This window comes from Arachis ipaensis, chromosome B3 (genome assembly GCF_059453495.1).
Source record: "Arachis ipaensis isolate K30076 ecotype BB chromosome B3, ASM5945349v1, whole genome shotgun sequence".
NCBI classification, from domain to species: Eukaryota; Viridiplantae; Streptophyta; class Magnoliopsida; order Fabales; family Fabaceae; genus Arachis; species Arachis ipaensis.
In genome coordinates, this window is record NC_142438.1 from 96,022,367 (window position 1) to 96,038,621 (window position 16,255).

The window sequence follows — 16,255 nt, forward strand, 5'->3', positions numbered from 1 at the left end:
GTCAAGTAATCAACTTTAATTTTAAAAACTTTATTTTTCTAAATTGATTTTCAATCATATCTTCTCAATCATATCTTCTCAATCACATCTTTTTCAAAATTAACTCTCAATCATATCTTTTTGATTTCTAATTTCAAAATCTTTTTTAAAAATCACTTAATTTCTTTCCCAATCCTAATTTTCAAAAATCATCAATCAAATTTTCAAAATTTTTTTTTAATTATTTCAAAATCTTTTACTTTAATTTTTGAAAATTCTCCCGACTTCTATGGGAGAAGCATCTCAATCCCTGCCATTGGAGCAAACAACTTTGAGCTTAAGCCTCAATTAGTTTCTCTAATGCAATAGAATTGCAAGTTTCATGGACTTCCATTGGAAGATCCTCATCAGTTCTTAGCTGAATTCTTGCAAATCTGTGACACTGTCAAGACCAATGGGGTTGACCCTGAAGTCTACAGACTTATGCTTTTTCCTTTTGCTGTAAGAGACAGAGCTAGGACATGGTTGGATTCACAACCTAAAGAAAGCCTGAACTCTTGGGAAAAGCTAGTCAATGCCTTCTTGGCAAAGTTCTTTCCACCTCAAAAATTGAGCAAGCTTAGAGTGGAAGTCCAAACCTTCAGACAGAAGGAAGGTGAATCCCTCTATGAAGCTTGGGAAAGATACAAGCAATTGATCAGAAGGTGCCCTTCTGACATGCTTTCAGAATGGAGCATCATAGGTATTTTCTATGATGGTCTGTCTGAACTATCCAAGATGTCATTGGATAGCTCTGCTGGAGGATCTCTTCATCTGAAGAAGACGCCTGCAGAAGCTCAAGAAATCATTGAAATGGTTGCAAATAACCAATTCATGTACACTTCTAAAAGGAATCCTGTGAATAATGGGATAGCTCAAAAGAAAGGAGTTCTTGAGATTGATACTCTGAATGCCATATTGGCTCAGAATAAAATATTAACCCAATAAGTCAATATGATTTTTCAGAGTCTGTCTAAAATACAAGCAGCAACAGACAGTACTAAGGAAGCTTCCTCTGAAAAAGAAGCTTATGATCCTGAAAACCCAGCAATGGAAGAGGTGAATTACATGGGAGAACCCTATGGAAACACCTATAATCCTTCATGGAGAAATCATCCAAATCTCTCATGGAAGGATCAACAGAGACCTCAACAAGGTTTCAACAACAATAATGGTGGAAGAAACAGGTTTAGCAATAGCAAGCCTTTTCCATCATCTTCTCAGCAACAAATAGAGAATTCTAAGCAGAGCCACTCTGATTTAGCAACCATTATCTCTGATCTAATCAAAACCACTCAAAGTTTCATGACTGAAACAAGATCCTCCATTAGAAATTTGGAGGCACAAGTGGGTCAGTTGAGTAAGAAAATTACTGAACTCCCTCCTAGTACTCTCCCAAGTAATAAAGAAGAGAATCCAAAGAGAGAGTGCAAGGCCATAAACACGTCTCACATGGCCGAACCTGGAGAGGAGGAAGAGGCAGTAATCTCCACTGAGGAAGACCTCAATGGACGTCCACTGACCTCCAAGGAGTTTCCTAATGTGGAACCATGGGAATCTGAGGCTCACACTGAGACCATAGAGATTCCATTGAATTTCTTTTTGCCATTCTTGGGCTCTGATGAGTATTCTTCCTCTGAAGAAGATGAAGATGTTACTGAAGAGCAAGTTGCTAAGTACCTTGGAGCAATCATGAAGCTAAATGCCAGGTTGTTTGGTAATGAGACTTGGGAGGATGAACCTCCATTGCTCATCAAAGAACTGGATGACTTGACTAGGCAGAAATTACCTCTAAAGAGACAAGATCCTGAAAAGTTCTCAATACCTTGTACCATAGGCACCATGACCTTTGAGAAGGCTCTGTGTGACCTGAGATCAAGTATAAACCTTATGCCTCTCTCTGTAATGGAGAAGCTAGGAATCATTGAGGTACAAGCTGCAAGAATCTCACTGGAGATGGCAGACAATTCAAAGAAACAGGCTTATGGACTTGTAGAGGATGTCTTAGTAAAGGTTGAAGACCACTACATCCCTGCTGATTTCATAATCCTAGAGACTAGGAAGTGTGTGCATGAATCCATCATCCTTGGACGACCCAGTGCACTTGCTGGTTAGTTGTGCGGAATTGTGACAAAGTGTGATTCACGTTTAAGAGCTCCAAGTCCTTTGGCGCCATTGTTGATGATCACAATTTTGTGCACCAGCCAAGGAGGATTATTAAGGATTAAACAAAAGGATGCCAAAAGGTTGTATCGCTGCTTAACTGTTTATCCCTTAAAGTGCTTTATTTGGAAGTTCAATTGTACCCCCTCTCTGATTTGTTTACCCTTGCCTGCATTTTGTCTTCTGTTTTCTTAATTTTTAAAATAAATGTTCTAGTATAAGTGTCTGTCTCATTTTCATCTACTTGAATGTGTGTCTGATCCCTTAGCTTTCGATCCAATAAGAGAAAAAGATTGAACTAGAAAGTAACTGTCCAATGTGATAGGGATGATAATAAAGGTCGGTGGTGGTAATTGCTTGATTTGTTAGTAAGCTCAATAATAAAAGCTGCAAGGTAGAATGTTTCTTTCAAGTACAGGCTTAGTTGCTGCTATGGACCTTCAATTAATAAATATCCTTAGACAAAAAGAACAAAAAGAAAAAGAAGAAAAGCCAAGAATTGGCAACAAAAATGAAAGAAATAAATAATAAACCTAGACACCAATAGCTCAGATCTTAAGACACATGCCTGTGGTGCTATTGTATTAGGATCTGCTTGGATTATTAGGTTCTGAGGAGTATTTTAAAACTTGGTAACTTGGATTAACCAATCTAAGATTATCAACCGAAAATCCACCATCAAGAGCAACCTAATTACAAAGTATTTAGTAACCCAAAGAGGTGTTGATAAAAAATTAAGCCAAAGAGCTGCTGCAACACTTGACACTGAGCTACAATTGAGAAATAAGTTTCTGAAGCAAAAGAAAGAAAGAAAAATCTAACAAGGATCAATAAAGGATAAGGTCTTTTAGCAGCAACTCTAGTTAATACTCAAAGAGACATTTCACATTTGGAGGTTGATAATAATTGAGCTGCATTCTGTCTACATAAAACCCCATGAACTGAATTCAATCACCTGCTGATAAGGACACATATGCTTATCTGTCTTCATTCCTTTTTCTCATGCTTTAGTGCTTGCTTTGGGACAAGCAAGATTTAAGTTTGGTGTTGTGATGACAGGTCATCTTATGCTAGTTTTACTAGCAATTTTCATTTGTTTCATTAGGTTTCATGCACTTTCTTGCACAATAAGTAAGTGATTGGAGTGAAATTTCATGCTTATCTTGACTCAATCGAACATCATTAATTTTATACAAAATCATGATATTTATGCAAGAATTAGATTATTATTATGTATGATGCAAAACCTTATGATTTTGGTGAGACTTTGATTGCATGTTTGGTTGATTTCAGGTGGAAAAATGAAGAGAAAAAGAGGCAGTGCATAGTAACGCTGCGCTCAAATAGAGAACGCCATGCTCTCTATCGACGCGCACGCGTACAGGATGCTTACGCGTTGGGCAACGAATTTTGAAGACCCACGCGTACGCGTGCATGACGCGTACGCGAGGATGTAATTGGCGCTCATTTGCAAAGAGAGCGCTACGTTATCTGAGTGAGCATTTTCGAGCAAATTCGAATTTGGAATTGAAGTTTTGCAACCGACGCGCACGCGCACATGACGCGCACGCATCGATGGAGCATCTGGGATGAAGCACGCAAACGCGTGGGTGGCACGGAAGCTTGGAATCAACATTTTGCCATCCACGCGCACGCCCAAAGGACGCGCACGCGTCGGGAGCGTTCATGGCGTGAACGTAGCGCTCATTAAACGAACGCTATCAATGACGCGCACGCGTGAATGGTGCGCACAAGCATGATGGAGGCCGAAGATGGCAATGACGCGTACGCGTATGTGACGCGTACGCGTATGTGACGCGTACGCGTATGTGACGCGTACGCATATGTGACGCGTACGCATCGATGTGCAAATATGCGAAGGGACGCATGGGCGCGAAGCACGCGTACGTGTGATGAGCATTCAGCGAGCAATGACGCGCACGTGCAGCGAACGCGTACGCGTCGGTTAATGAACGCTGCGCTCTCTTTCAGAATGCTACATTCCCCTGGAAGCTACAACCAAGTATCCATCTCTGATCCACTTCATCAAAGGCCAAAAAGCCCACTCCAAGTACCTGATGACTAAAATAGAAAGTGTATAAATAGGAAAAAAATTGATTTCAATAGAGATCTTTTTTTGAACTTCTCTTTTACTTTCTTTTGAATTTTTCCTTTTAGTTTTGTTTTCTTAGGAATTCTGAGATCTGAGTTTATTTACTTTCTGTTTTCCTTCTGTTCTTCTGCTTCTGCAATTTTCTTTTCTGTTTTGTTACTAGAGCAATGATGAACTAAACCCCAATTTCATTAGGGGGAGGAGCTATATTGTAATTCCAATGAATCAATGAAATTTTTCTTCTTCTTAATTCAATTTAGTAGCTATTGGATATCTTTTGTTTTGATTTAGAATTCTTCACTCCAGAAGGGGGTTGAATTCAATTGAATGCTTGTGTGAGCCTTGGAAGGGGAATCATTTACATTAGAATTGGAGCTCTATCCTTCACTACTCTCTTGATCAACACTATTCAGGAGGAATTGAGATCTTGAGAGATAGTGTGGCTTATGGATGAGAGATATGCACTTAACCTCTTCTCATGAGAATTAGATCAAGAAATTAGCACAATTAATTGTGATTAGAGAGATCGGATTGTCAAGGAATTGGGATCCAATCAATTCCAATCCGTCGTAGATCTACCAAATGATTGAGAAAGGAGTTAAGCCCAATTTTGATTCAGGAAGGATTACAGTACCTCCTAACCCTGATGAATCACTTTCTTTGAATTTTTCCAACTTAGATCTTTCTAATTTACTGCAGTTTGCATTCTGTTTTGATTCTCAGCACCCAACTCCCTTTATTATTCACACAATTTCAGTTTCTTGGCAATTTAGATTCTACACTTTATATTTCTTTCACTTTAAGATTCAGCTATTTACCTTTCTTTCGATTTAAGTTTCAGCTCTTTTACCTTCTTGCGCTTTAAGTTTCATCCCTTTAAAGCTTTCTACAATTTATCTTTCTGTCAATTTACATTCTGTCTTCTAGATTTCTTGCAATTTACTTTCTGTTAATCAAATTTCATTCAAACTATCAATTGTCTACTTAACTAAGTTCATCACCTAACTAAAATTGCTCAATCCATCAATCCCTATGAGATCGACATCACTTTTGTGAGTTTTACTACTTGATGCGATCCGGTACATTTGTCGGTGAGTTTGTGTGGAATCGATTTTCCCTCATCAAGTTTTTGGCGCCGTTGCCGGGGATTGATATAGATTGAAAATGATTAAGTAGGTGATAATCTAGATTAAGTAATTTTTCTTTGTTTTTACTAAGTTTATTAACTGTTTGTGATTTTGTTTCTATTAACATTAACTCTACTCTAGCAATAGAGTGTCCTGTTTTCGTTTTCCTTTGGTTTGTTTGTGTTGTATGCCAGGAGGAAGAAGAGGTGCATCCACCTCTTTTGATTCTGAGCCAAAGAGAACATTCTTGAGATTGAGAAGAGAAGCAAGAGGGAAGGGAGTTATTGGAGAAGAAGAATCAGAAGAGGAAGACCAAGAAATGGAGGGTAACCTCCCTAATCCACCAGAAGAGGTAGCCAACAACAATGGCGAACCTCAAAGGAGAGTTCTAGCATCATATACCTTCCCCAATCCAAGAAACTGTGGGAGCAGTATACTCGCTCCTAATGTTCATGCAAATAACTTTGAATTGAAACCTCAACTTATCACTTTGGTGCAAAATAATTGTTCCTATGGAGGAGGCCCCCTTGAAGATTCGAACCAATACCTATCTGTTTTCTTGAGGATTTGTGAAACTGTCAAGACAAATGGTGTGCATCCAGATATCTACAAGTTGCTGCTGTTTCCATTCTCTTTGAGGGATAAGGCATCTCAATGGCTGGAGACATTCTCCAAAGAAAGCATCAACACTTGGGATGATTTGGTGAACAAATTCCTATTTAAATTCTACCCACCTCAGAGTACCATAAGATTGAAAATAGAAGTGCAAACATTCATTCAAATGGATGGAGAATCACTGTATGAGGCATGGGAGAGATACAAAGCTCTGATTAGAAAATGTCCACCTGAGATGTTTAGTAAATGGGACAGACTTCAGAATTTCTATGAGGGGTTGACTCTAAAAGCTCAAGAATCTTTGGACTACTCTGCAGGAGCTTCATTGCAACTAATGAAGACAGCTGAAGAAGCCCAGAATCTCATAGACACTGTGACCAACAACCAATACTTTTATGCTCATCAGAGGCAACGCCAACCAGTTCAAAAGAAAGGTGTGTTGGAGCTAGAAGAAGTGGACACTATCTTGGCACAGAACAAAATGATGAACCAGAAAATTCAACAACAAATAGAGATGATGGCAAAGAGAATTGATAGACTTCAAGTGGCTGTAGTTAGCAGATCAAGCCAACCCTTAAATGGATGGAGCCAAAGTGAAGAAGCTTCTGAGAAATACAGCTATGATCAGCAACCAGAACAAGTCCAATATATGCATAACACCTCAAGCTCCTCTCAGAATGAATTTCATGGAGATACATACAATCCATCATGGAAGAATCATCCTAACTTGAGGTGTGGTGATAATCAGAATTCATGGCAAAAGAATCACAATTCCAACAACTCCCGCAACACAAACAACCAAACTCATTCATCCAATAATACTAACCAATATAGAAAAACACAAAACTCATATCAGTAACCCAACAACAACTCACAGATTCACCAGAATAACTTCTCCACACCACCTTTTAATTCCCAGAACAACCACCTCAACAACCTAAATAACTTCCAGCAACAACCATCATATTCCAACATGCCATCCATTGACCATCAGGAAACTAGGATCTCAGCCCTTGAAACAACACTACAAGCACTTGCTCAAACCATACAGAGTCTAGCCAAAGGGCAAGAGAGTTTAATTAAAGGTCAAGAGAGACAAGAGGCCACCATGAGGGATCTTGAAAGACAAGTAGGGCAATTGGCCAGACAAGCTGAAAGACCAACCAATGTTTTTCCAAATGATACCATTCCAAATCCAAAAGAAGAATGTAAGGCCATCCAACTAAGGAGTGGGAAAACTTTGGAGAATGAAAAAGATGCTAGCCAGAAGCAAGTAGAGGAGGACAAGCATGACCAGGATAAGCTCAAAGTGAAGGAGGGAGAACCACAAATGAATTTCACAAATGAATTCTCGTTGCAATATAGTTTCTAAACCAACAATAATCCTTTCATACAAAAATTTGTTTGTCACTAGTACAAACCCCTAAAATTATAAACCGAAGTATTAAACCTCGGGTCGTTCTCCCTAGGAATTACAATGAAGTGTCTTGTTATTGGTTATGGAGTATGTTTTTGGGGTTTTTGATAAGAGGCATGAAAAGTAAATAGAAATGAAAATAAACTAACAACTAAAGAGGTCTTGGCAAAGGTTGGTGGTCAAGGATCTCCATCCTAATCACAAACCACAACATGAGAATTGGCAAGGACCAACCCCACTAAGTCATCTCCTAACTAATAGTAAAGGAAAGTTAAGTGAGCTATGTCAATCCAAGTCCATAAGTCCTAGTTCTACACCAAATCAATTAGTGAGATCTAGAGTTAATGGCTCTCAATCGTCAATCACTTGGACATTAGCAACTCAAGAGTTCCTAAGTTACCTTCCCAAGCCAAGAGCATAAAATTCTACTCTAAAATCCAACCAAGCATTTTATCAAACACTTAGAAGGCATAAAAGAAAAGCACAGTGAATAGAGAAATAGCAGAAAGATAGCAACACGTAGGGAAGAGTAATCTACACTACTCAATTGCAAGGAATTAAACAACAACAAATCAAATCAACAATAAAGGAACATGAATCATAAATTGCATTGAAAGGGAAATAGAAGAACAAAAGTGCATCAACATAAAAGTAGAAAATTACATGAATTAAATGCTAAACTAGAGAGAGGAAAGGTAGAAGAAGAAGAATTGCAAAAGAAAAAGTAAATCAAAGCATGAAATTAACCTAGATCTAAGAATTCCTAATCTAGATCTAACCTACTCCTAATTTTAGAGAGAAGAGAGAGCTTCTCTCTCTAGAAACTAGCTAAAAGCATGTGAAAACTAAAATAAAACTAAACTAATGACTAGATGTGTCATCCCTCTTCAATTCTTGGGTTAAATAGCATCAGAAATGAGTTAGATTGGGCCCACAAGGCTTTAGAATTCGCTGGCCACTAATTTGCTTTTAATAAATCACGTGCAAATCGGCGCGTGTGCGCCCCCCTAAACGTGATGCAACTATGGAAAATATTATATCATTTCGAAGCCCCGGATGTTAGCTTTCCAACGCAACTGAAACCGCATCATTTGGACCTCTGTAGCTCAAGTTATGGTCGATTGAGTGCGAAGAGGTCGGCTTGACAGCTTTTGTGATTCCTTCATTTCTTCATGAGTTCTCCACTTTTACATGCTTTTCCTTCATTTCCTTGATCCAATCTTTGCCTCCTAAACCTGAAATAACTTAACAAACATATCAAGGTATCTAGTGGAATCAAGGTGAATTAAGATTAAACAATTAAGGGCCTAAAAAGTATGTTTTCACTCTTAAGCACAATTAAAGGAGAATTTACAAAACCATGCTATTTCATTGAATAAATGTGGGAAAAGATGATAAAACCCTCTAAATTCAACACAAGATAAACCTTACAAATGGGGTTTATCAACCTCCCCACACTTAAACCAAGCATGTCCTCATGCTTAAACCAAGAGAAAGCAAAGGGTGTTAACATTTATTCAATGTAAACTAATCTAAATGCAACCTACAATATATGCATCTATCTACATGAATGCAATTGCTTAGTCAAAATAAATCAATTCCCAAGAATACATATATGCACAAGGGCCAAAGGTATTAACAACCGTGCCAAACCACAATCGAATTGAGTTATTAAGTATTTTTATAAACTTGCATGAAGAATGATGATCATAGGTGAAAACATGTAATTGAGCATCAAATCCTCACCGGATGTGTTCGCACTCTATTCGCTCAAGTGTTTAGGGTTGATTCACTCAATTCTTCTCTAATCATGCTTTCCAAGATTTGTTTTTCTTCTAACAATCAACATTTATTTCATGCATGCATACAAGTATCATGAGGTCTTTTCATAGGTTGTAATGGGGCTAGGGTCAAGGTAGGATGCATATATGGTCAAGTGAGCTTAAAATTTGAATCTTTGATAAGCTTAAACTTCCCACCTAACCTATGACATCCTATACAATTCAAAACTAACCTCACTACCCATTTTTCACTTTTTAACATACTCATGCATTTTCTTTTCATTTCACAACTCATATGCATTGATCTTTATTGAACTTTACTTTGCTTTGGGGCATTTTGTCCCCTTTTTATTTCTTTCTTTTCTTCTTTTTTTTTTCTTTTTCTATGTTTTTTTCTTTTTCAATTTTTTCTTTTTCTTTTGTTTTTCTCATTTTTTTCTTTCTTTCAAACTATATACAAGAACATCAATGCATAAGGTCTATACATTTTAATTAACATATGAGCATGTACCCAATTCCTAATATTTACAACAAAAATATAAAACTACCCTTTTATTCACCCAATGTCCCAAGTATTCCCACACTTGAATGATACACACACACTAACCTAAGCTAATCAAAGATCCAAATAAGGACTTTTATTGTTTTTCGCTTTAAGGCTTGTAATGTGCTAAAATTAGAAAAAGTGGGTTAATCGTAGGCTCAAATTTGCTAACAATGGAAGATAAAAGGTAGGCTATTTGGGTAAGTGAGCTAAATGAAGTGATGACCTCAATCATATAAATACATGAATACACAAAATAATGGACATAAAGAATCAAACAAATCAAAGATTACAATCATAGAAAGAGAATAATGCACACAAGAAGGAAAAATAAGTGGTTATAAGATGTAACCACATCATTAGGATCAAATCTCACTTGCTTGTAATCTTAGCTCAAAAATCATGTTTCACGATATATATATATATATATATATAATTCAAGTAAGTCCTATGAAAAGTTTTCACTCAAATCAATTGGTGCCCTATAGATAGAAATCTTGAAGAACCTCATTATTTTGACTAAACTTATTATGTATATATATGTAAAATTAAGAAAATGCAACAAATATCCTAAAAACCTAAAAAATAAAATGCAAAAGTGTTGAGATTAGAAATTTGTCACCTAAAATTGCCGACCGGTCGGACGACCTCCCCACACTTAAAGTTTGCACCGTCCTCGGTGCACTCAAAGATGAGCAAGGGGGTACGGCGACTCTCCAGATTGCTACCTTCAGCTGGTAGATCAACCGGTTGCTGCGCGTTCTTTCTTCCACTTCCATTTTTGCTTGCGGTGTATCATTCATAGAAAACAAAAATATAACACCATAAGATGAGAAAATACAAAAGCAAGGAAGCATACATTGTTGGAATGAGGTTCTAATCACTAGAATTGAGTGAGTGAAGTAGTGTGACATTAATGACAAATAAGTGTGTGAGTTCTAAATTGCGTGGTTTAGAACGCACACTAGTACAAAAAGCGATGTCACAAAAGAAGCATGCACTTTACTCATTCTAGTATGCTTGAGATGCTTTAAGTAAACTTGTAAGGTAAAACAAGCATTAAAGAAGCATGAAAACATTCAAGCTAAAAGCATATGGATGCATATAATCATGAAACACAATGCATTAAAGTAAATGCACAACATCCAATATCAAGAATTTGCCTAATCAAAGAATAGGGTTCAAATCACATGGTGGCCAAATCGTGCAATTCAAAAGGATTTAAAAGCTTGAAGGCAATGTCATATACTTGGTATTCACAAGAGATAAGCATGAAAAACTTAAAACCAAGTAGCAAAATATAACCTCAAAAATAGAATCCAACAAAGATTATAGATATAATGATGTTGAGATAACATCCCGTTTAGTACTCAGCAACAATTAATGGTAAACAAGATTAACAATCCAACACTTACAATGAAAAAGAGAAAATGAAATAAAAACTAACTAAAACTAACTAATCAACTAACCAACTAACTAATTAGTTAACTAAAATAAATGGTTATCAATGGTGTTTGGGAGTGTTGGATGAGGGGTAGAAGAGGGAAAAAAGAAAGGAGAAGGAAAGAAATGGAAAAAGGAGAAGAAAAGAAAGGTGTAGAAAGAAATGTGTAGAAGGAAGGACATCCACGCGTACGCGCGCATGGCGCACGCGCGTGGATAGTGGTGCAATGGGCGTGACGCGTACGCGTACATGGCGCGTGTGCACGGATGGCTTATTTCGAGAGTGACGCATACGCGTCATGTGCGCGTTCGCGCGAGTTGTTTTGTGCCAAAGGCACAATGCGCGCGCAACGTTCGCACAACTCTCGGGTTTTTGGCTTAGGGGTGGAATTTCTCAATTCACGTGTACGCGTACATGGCGCGTGCGCACGGATAGGCGAAAATGCATGATGCACGCATACGCGCGCAGTGCGCGTACGCGCGGATGGTGCTCTGTTTTTTTTTTTTTTTCAAAATTTTTCTATGTTTTTGCACCAATCCAAGCATTCCAAACCTCCAAACAGCCACCAAAACACCATAAAACCTTATTTAACATACTAAACTATCAATTATGCTTAACAAATCAACCAAAAACATGAATTTAAACTAATTACCAATATGTACAAAAAGAGAAAATGAAAAGTAGTTACCATGGTGGGGTGTCTCCCACCTAGCACTTTTGTTTATTGTCCTTAAGTTGGACTTATGGGGAGCTCCATCAAGATGGCTTGTGCTTGAATTCATCTTGGAACATCCACCAAAGCTTGAGTCTCCAATAAGCTCCATTCTTCAATTTTAATATCTTCAAGCTTTGACGGAGTTCTTCACAAACCATGAGCTCCCAAATTTGATTTTCCTTGTGCGATCCGGGATCCCACACTTTGTTTTGACACCCGTCCTTGAGTTAGTCATCATTATTCCATCCGGGTGGCATGGCCTTGGAATTCTCAAAGAATCTTCCAAACAACTTCCTAGACCCTTGCAAATGGGTTCTACACCAACCATTACTATTCAACTTTGAACATGCAACCATCATGAGCTTAGAATGATATTTCCAACCACTAACCATATCCCTTTTGCTCTTAAAGCCACAAATATGTCTAAGTTGACCATCCATCTCAAGCAAACCATATTCAAGGGGAATAATAAAGCTTGAGTATAAGGAATTTACCCACTTGAATGAAAGAATGGATGGTGGTGGCTTGGGGAGAGGTATCTCCAATGTGCTTGCAAGCTCTACTCCCTTATGTTCTTCCTTGTCAACCGTCACCTCTTCACAAACTTCTTCACTTTTAATTCTTTGTTCATCATTTTCATCTAACTCTTCTCCATTACTCAAATCATAAATGGGAGGAAGGGAAAAATTTACCTCCACATTGCTTTCCATCTCATTGGGAGAAAGTTCTTCAAATTCAAAGGATTCACCACTAAGAGGGTTGGATGCATGGTCTTCATCACCAAGGGAACTCAATTCTTGCTTCATTGCCTCCAATTCTTCATATGGAATATGCCTTGGAGGTTGTGCATATTCCTCCTCAACATCAAATTCACTCTTCTTGGAGAGGTTCTCTTCAACTCTAGGTTCCCAAGGAGGTTCCGCATCTCCTAAGTCTTCAACCACTTCTTCCTCTTCCTCAATGATCATAGGCTCCTCCAATTGTTCTAACACAAAGTGGCATTCCTCCTCCACCGGAGTTTCCAATCTCTTCTTCATGCTTTGCTCTTCAATTGATTCTCCACATGTGACTATGGGAGTGCTTTGAGTGCTCAAGTATTGGGAGGCTAAAATGCTTACCACCTTAGTCAAGGTAGCCACAAATTCTAGCGTCTCCCTTTGCATTTCTCCTTGTCCTTGAAGTATAAGGCTAAGGACTTCATCTATTGAGGCTTGGAGTGGATAGGAGGGTTCATTGTCTTGGAGAAAGAGTTCATAATAGGAAGGTGATTTGTCTTGGTAAGGATGTGGTGGTGTGTATTGAGATGGTTCTTGGAAGTAGTAATCTTGGAATGGTGGTTCCATGTATGGCTCATATAGTTCAAAAGGTGGTTGGTATGGTGGATATGGATCAAGGTTATATGGAGGTGTTTGGTGAAAATAGGCTTGTGAGTGTGGTTGAGATTCATGTTGAGGATATAACTCATAGGCATATGGTGGTGGTTCTTGAAAGTCACAAGGAGATTCACCATAGCCATTGGATTGGTATGCATCATAGAATGGCTCTTCTTCATAGTGCATCGGTGGAGGTTGTTGCCATGAAGATTGATCATATGCATATGGCTCCTCCCACCTTTGGTTATCCCATCCTTGATACACATACTCATTGAAGCTCTCATTTCCTACAACATAGTTAGAACCAAACTCATAGCCAAAGTGAGAATTCATGATAGCAAGAGAAAATGAAAATAAAATCAAATAATAAACAAAGGAAACCAAATCCTAAAACTAGCAAGAACTAACAAAGAAGCAAAAGGCAAACATATACACAATATTCACATATATACAATAACTAATAACATAACACCATTGCAATTCCCCGGCAACGGCGCCATTTTGATGATTGGACTTTTGTGTGGTTTAGAATTTCACAAATGAATTCTCATTGCAATATAGTTTCTAAACCAATAATAATCCTTTTATACAAAAATTTGTTTGTCACTAGTACAAACCCCTAAAATTATAAACCGAAGTATTAAACCTCGGGTCGTTCTCCCTAGGAATTACAATGAAGTGTCTTATTATTGGTTATGGAGTATGTTTTGGGGTTTTTGATAAGAGGCATGAAAAGTAAATGGAAATGAAAATAAACTAACAACTAAAGAGGTCTTGGCAAAGGTTGGTGGTCAAGGATCTCCATCCTAATCACTAACTACAACATGAGAATTGGCAAGGACCAACCCCACTAAGTCATCCCCTAACTAATAGTAAAGGAAAGTCAAGTGAGCTATGTCAATCCAAGTCCATAAGTCCTAGTTCTACACCAAATCAATTAGTGAGATCTAGAGTTAATGGCTCCCAATCGTCAATCACTTGGACATTAGCAACTCAAGAGTTCCTAAGTTACCTTCCCAAGCCAAGAGCATAAAATTCTACTCTAAAATCTAACCAAGCATTTTATCAAATACTTAGAAGGTATAAAAGGAAAGCATAGTGAATAGAGAAATAGCAGAAAGATAGCAACACGTAGGGAAGAGTAATCTACACTACTCAATTGCAAGGAATTAAACAACAACAAATCAAATCAACAATAAAGGAACATGAATCATAAATTGCATTGAAAGAGAAATAGAAGAACAAAAGTGCATCAACATAAAAGTAGAGAATTACATGAATTAAATGCTAAACTAGAAAGAGAAAAGGTAGAAGAAGAAGAATTGCAAAAGGAAAAGTAAATCAAAACATGAAATTAACCTAGATCTAAGAATTCCTAATCTAGATCTAACCTACTCCTAATTCTAGAGAGAAGAGAGAGCTTCTCTCTCTAGAAACTAGCTAAAAGCATGTGAAAACTAAAATAAAACTAAACTAATGACTAGATGTGTCATCCCTCTTCAATCCTTGGGTTAAATAGCATCAGAAATGAATTGGATTGGGCCCACAAGGCTTTAGAATTCGCTGGCCACTAATTCGCTTTTAATAAATCACGTGCAAATCAGCGCATGCGTGCCCCCCTAAACGTGATGAAACTATGGCAAATCTTATATCATTTCAAAGCCCCGGATGTTAGCTTTCTAACGCAACTGAAACCGCATCATTTGAACCTCTGTAGCTCAAGTTATGGTCGATTGAGTACGAAGAGGTCGGCTTGACAGCTTTTGCGATTCCTTCATTTCTTCATGAGTTCTCCACTTTTACATGCTTTTCCTTCATTCCCTTGATCCAATCTTTACCTCCTAAACCTGAAATCACTTAACAAACATATCAAGGAATCTAATGGAATCAAGGTGAATTAAGATTAAACAATTAAGGGCCTAAAAAGCATGTTTTCACTCTTAAGCAAAATTAAAGGAGAATTTACAAAACCATACTATTTCATTGAATAAATGTGAGAAAAGATGATAAAATCCTCTAAATTCAACACAAGATAAACCCTACAAATGGGGTTTATCAACGCTCCAAGGAAGGAAAAGCAAGTCATGACAGAGCCCCCACAAGAACAGAAGAATGAAGTAAAACCTTATATTCTTCCTCTGCCATACCCTCAAAGGTTGCAAAGAGAACTCAAGGGCCAATAATTTTCCAAGTTTCTGGAAATTTTTAAGAAGCTGGAAATCAATATTCCTCTTGCTGAAGCTCTAGAGCAAATGCCCTTGTATGCTAAATTCCTCAAAGAGCTCATTAACAAGAAAAGAAGCTGGAATGAGAAGGAGACAGTGATCTTAACCCAAGAGTGCAGTGCATTAATTCAAAGAGGTCTCCCACCAAAACTCAAAGATCCTGGGAGTTTCATCATATCATGCACCATAGGCAATATGACCTTGGAAAAAGCTCTCTGTGACTTAGGTGCCAGCATCAATTTGATGCCTCTCTCTCTAATGAAAAAGCTTGTAATAGAAGAAGTCAAACCCACCAGAATGTCACTTCAAATGGCAGATAGATCACTCAAAATACCCAATGGAGTTGTGGAGAACTTATTGGTGAAGATTGGAGAATTTATCTTCCCTGCCGATTTTGTCATTTTGGACATGGAAGAAGAATGACACAACTCAATTATCTTGGGTAGACCTTTCTTAGCAACAGCAAGAGCTATCATTGATGTGAAAAAAGGGGAGATGACCCTCAGGGTGCATAATGAGCAAATGGTCATCAATGTCTTTAAGGCCATGCAATATCCCCCTGAGAAGGAAAAACATATGAGGATAGAAATGATAGAAGAATTGGAGGAAGAGGTGCATGAAGCCAATGGCCAAGAGGAACAAGCAGAGAAAATGGAAGTAGAACAAGATGTATCAGAAGAACAAGTGATTGAAATCTCTTTTGAAGGCAAGAAAGAGGAG

At 37.9% G+C, this 16,255-nt stretch overlaps 1 non-coding gene across 1 annotated transcript; it reads right to left on the bottom strand.

Annotated features, from left to right (window-relative positions):
- Window positions 1-594: 594 nt before the first annotated feature.
- LOC148571669 (small nucleolar RNA R71) lies at window positions 595-702 on the bottom strand. Its single transcript, XR_015908268.1, has one exon. It is a non-coding gene; the product is annotated as a small nucleolar RNA R71 (small nucleolar RNA).
- Window positions 703-16,255: the final 15,553 nt, after the last annotated feature.